Raw genomic sequence first — 4,735 nt, 5'->3', positions numbered from 1 at the left:
TATCCTGGAACACTGGTTTTCAACGGCTGAAACAGATTCAATGTGATGGGGTGACATTTCATAAGGTTTTTTTTTTCTTTCTTTCTTTGGTTTTTTTTCCCCAGTAGTCTCTTTTTCCTGACTAGATGTAAAACCCTCCTCCTGTTTTTTTGGTTTTATTCTACTAGCTGTGACTTCTGGGAAACTTTTCTTTTTGATGGACTTTTCCTTTTTTTTTTTTTCATCAAGGCAGCAATGTATAAAAGAAATGGCATAAGCCTAGGAGCTGGAAAATACCAAGTCTTATTCAAGTTTTACTGCATCCTTGTGGTATAATCTTTGGAAAAATCACTTGTGCCTGCCTTTTGCGCACATGCACTCTCTCTGCAGTGGGGAGAATATTTTGATAGCTGCCTCCATAGAGGTGTTGGTAGTTCTGTTGCATTCTATAGCACGTGTGGGAAGAAAAGTGCTATATTCTCTGTTAAGTATTGCTCATCAAATAATTCCTACCTGTGGAAAGGTGAAATTAAGGAACAGCTGTGTGGTGTTTAACTGTTCTGTACAAAACTGAAGGTTGTTTTCACTCAGAGGGTCATTTCTACTTTGTATCACAACTGAACTTTCAGAACTTGCAGTCAGATACTTTTGACTTCGTGGTGAAGCAGTCTGGAACTCCACACAAATAGGTGGGATATCACTTTTCCATGTCCTGTGTGAAGAGCACAAATGAAAAATGTTTTCACTGCGGGAAGTGATAAGCTTGTGAAGACCATATTCCACACCAGGCATCCTGAAACGGGGCTGATGTCTGGAAGCAGCAGTTTGAGTCAAGGCCTAGAACATTCCTAAACTGCAGTCCGGTGAGAAGTTGCTGTTCTGTGTCTTTTTTAGGAAGCTATTACTGAGATAATAGTCCCAACTGTTTTTTAACTGGAAAAAAAATAAAAAGACAAACCTTTTCATGTTGAACTGATGTAGGAAAACAGTGAATTCTTTTAATTATTTCATTTTTCTTCATGCATCAACTTTTAAATGGTTGGCAGAACACAAGCTGCTCAGCTTTCTCCATTGCACACCAAATGCTCCTTAAGGAACCAAGTGTAGCTTGTCAGTAAATGTGCACCATACTCAATCAGAGACCTCTGAACGGGTCAAAACATTCCACCTTGAGTTTGGGGGCTTGGTTTGGGGTGTTTCAGTTGAATTTATTAATAAAACACTGAGTCTCTTCATTGAGAGACAAGTTTGTAAATCTCTTGCATGCCAGTGGCCTTTAGAGCAGCTGCCCTGCTGGTCTAGGGAGAGGAGGAACAAGTCCCCGAGATGGGAGCTGGGAATCTGCACGGAGCCTTTGATAAAGTCCTGAAACATCAGCTGGGGTCAGCCTGTGTTCTCAGAGCCCTCGCTGCTCCTCTGGCCTGCTCAGGGCAGCTCTCAGTTTCTACTCCATGGCTTGGTTCTAGGTCTGAGCTCCCTCCAGATCCCAAGCACTCCTAGGTATGTTTTTTCTGGAAAAGGTCCTATTTAGAGCAAATACTGTTGCCAAAAGTTTATGTTGAAGCAGAGCCGTGGCAGTTTGGGGCTGGTTCTGGTGCTGAGCCTCTTCTGGATGCAGGGATGAGCAGTGTTTTCCATGGGCAGCTGGAGTGTGATCCTGTGGCTGGAAGGAGAGCGTGGGACAGGGCTGGGTCTGAGCCTCTTCAAACTCCTGCCTTCAGCCTCTTGCTTTCTCTTGGCTGCAGTTCAAGGGTTTCTGAGCAAGTGATTTTTAAATCCCTGAAATATTTCAGATCTTTGTGTGTGTTCTTACTGTGTCTGGGAAACTTGGACCTTCCTAGACATCCTCCTCATGGAAAGCTGACCCAGAGATCATGAGCGGTTGTCTTGTACCTGAGGCCAGCCTGCTCCTGAATTTTTCTCCTGTGTTTTTGCTGTGTACAGGCTGTTTTCTAAGAACAATTCACCAGTGCAGCTTAGGGATTATGCTGTGGAGAGGGTTCTAAAAGTCACTTAACCCCTGTTTTCTTCCCCAGATCCTCTTTTGTGTGCAGCAGTCTCTGAATCATCAGGCAGAGTAGTTGGAAGAGGATTGTTAGCTTTTGTTACTTAACCAGACAATGTATCCTGCTGGGACTTACCTCTCAGAGAACCTCATGTCCTTAAAATTGTGTCTTCTCAAAATGTCCCACCCAAGTTTTTAGGAAGATTTGGTTGTTCCAGGTCTTTGGAGAAAGGATCGCGCTTCCCTTTCTCCCAAATGGCATTTGAGTAGAGAGAAGTTACTGAAGAGACTCTAACAGCAGATAAATACTGCAAAAATGATAAATTATACTGAAATAGTTCTTAAAATTCATATGATTAAGAACAAAGAGGGAAAAATCTTTGTGGATGCAGAACTCTGGCTGGAAGAATCTTGATATTCCTCTGTGAGGCTGCAGTCACATCCTGGGAAATCCAGACCATCCTTCCTGCTGATGTGAAACTGTTCTTGGGTGAAGTTCATTGCAAAGTGTTGACATGGACGCTTGAGCTGGAGCTGAGGTTTGTGACTGTGTGAAGGAGGCTGGTTTAGTTTCTAAAATCCGGGCACCTGTTTCTCCAGTTTCCCATCTGCACCGAGCATGGATGGGACTGAAAGGTTTCCCTTCACCTGAGCTGGCACCAGTGAACGTGCAGGGATGTGTGGGAAGGTGCAGGTGTCCCTCACTGATGGCCCAGAACATCTGGAGAGCAAGGAGGAAACGAGCCCAAACAACAGAACTTAGAGGACGATTTCCTTATTTAAATCTGGCCTTCAATGTATTTGTGCTTATTGTCTGCAGCTTTGCTGGAAGCTCCCTTCTAATGGTGTTGTTCCTGACATGACAGAATTTGTTCAAGTGCATCTGAGCCCTCCGTTGGCCTCGCACTGCTCTTGGCTGTTGTGGAGTCAGTGGCACAACTTCAGGGAAGGAGCTTTTGACTTTGACAGAAATAAGGGAGCTTTGGGAACATTCCCTTCTTTCTGTCAGCACACCTCTCAGTCATGGAGAGGGCCAATTGCTTAAACTGCAGCATTTTCCTGTTGGCCAATCCATTTTTGCAGAGGGAGGGAGGTGGGGAAGGTCCTTCAGGGGTGTGGTTTTGGTGTGATGTGGCAGAGTGTGATGAGAAATTTCCTTTTCTAGACTTCATCTAAGGGCAGAGGTGCTATTCTATGAACTACTTTCAGAGCCTTTTCGAGTAGAAAGGTATTAAATGAAATTCATGGCTCTCTGGATCCAGCCTTAAGGGAGGGAAGGAAATCTGTTTTCCAAAATCCACTTCCTAAAAGCCACTTAGAGTAGCACGTAGGAGAACTGCATTAGGAAAACTACAGCCTAACTTGGCATTTGTTTCTGAATTTAACCTTTTTTGCTCTCGCTGCAGTTTTATTAAAAGCAAGATAAGATTCTCTTCCCCTCTTTAATACTCACAGAAGAGTCAGAGGGGTGTAACTGGCTCGGTTCCAGCCCTGCTGGCCCATTCCTACCCAAGGGAGGATCAAGAGGACACCTGGAATTTTGGTCTCAAGCTAAATTTTAGGAAATACCCGTTAGACTTTTATGAAATTAAAATGTACTTCCTCTTTTGAAGCTCTTGGATTTTAGAATGAATTTTAGTAATGCTTCTAGCACATAAGTGTTGAGAATTTTTAGTTTGTTGTCGGGTTTAAATTTTCTGATGGCCTTAAACAAACCTGTATATATGTCTTTGCAGTTCTTTAACTCAGCGTTGGAAACAAATTGGTCCATGGCTTATGTAAACACTTGACAAATAAATCTATTTAAATGTTTTATGTCCCTCCCTTTTAAGCAAATATTTCGTAACTAAAGGGATTGTCTTGCTACACTTCTGTTTCGTTGGTGGTTTTGTCTCAGTGACTGGGTTTAACTGGGTTCACCTAAAGAAAAAAATTGTTCTACAGCCTTTATGATTATTAATTCAGTATTTTTATCATATTTTTGTTACATTTTGAAACAACCCCAAATACATCCACTGGTATTAAACACGTTTTTCCTACGCTGTCACCTGGTTTTAAATACTTTATTGTTTGAATGTTCAAGTTAAAAACAAAACAAAACAAAAAAAAAGCAGTATTAAAAGCTAAGAATAAATCTATCTATGCAAATAGCTGGGCTCAACTTTGGTAATAAATGAAATAAATAAAATTCCGTGTGCTGAAACCTTGCTGGCATTTCAGCTCCGGTTGAGAAATCATTTTCTTGTTGCTGCTCCATGGCTGTGCAGCTTGGGATTTTGTAGGGAAAACTTTCAAAGAGCTCTGCTGGATTTATGAAGAAGCAGAGTTAAACGTCAGCAGCTCCCTCCTCTTCCTGAGGAGCCGGATTCCTGATATTCCTGATATTCCATGGGGGGTCGCTGAGTGTCCTGTAACAATGAATCCTGAAGATGTGTTCTTTCCTGGGTGCGTTCTGCTTGCTCTTGTTTCCTTGGGAAAACTGCCTCCAGATGCCCTTATATATATAGATAGATAGATAGATAGATATAGATATATATAGATATACACACATATATATGTATGTATATTTGGGTTTTGGGTTTGTCATCTCTCCCCCAGCAGCAAAGGCCACCCAGACTCAGAGTTGGCAGGTGTGGAGTTATCTCTATAAAATAATTTCAATTTATAAAACCTGCTCTTTGTGCCCACACGCGCCTGGAGGGGTCACAGGCAGGATTTGTTTAGAATAAATCGCCAAAAAAAGGAAAGGAA

The sequence above is a fragment of the Onychostruthus taczanowskii genome, unplaced genomic scaffold (genome assembly GCF_017590055.1).
Source record: "Onychostruthus taczanowskii isolate IOZ18803 unplaced genomic scaffold, ASM1759005v1 scaffold101, whole genome shotgun sequence".
Classification (NCBI taxonomy): domain Eukaryota; kingdom Metazoa; phylum Chordata; class Aves; order Passeriformes; family Passeridae; genus Onychostruthus; species Onychostruthus taczanowskii.
The sequence above is the reverse complement of the archived record's forward strand: the minus strand, read 5'-3'. Positions refer to the sequence as shown.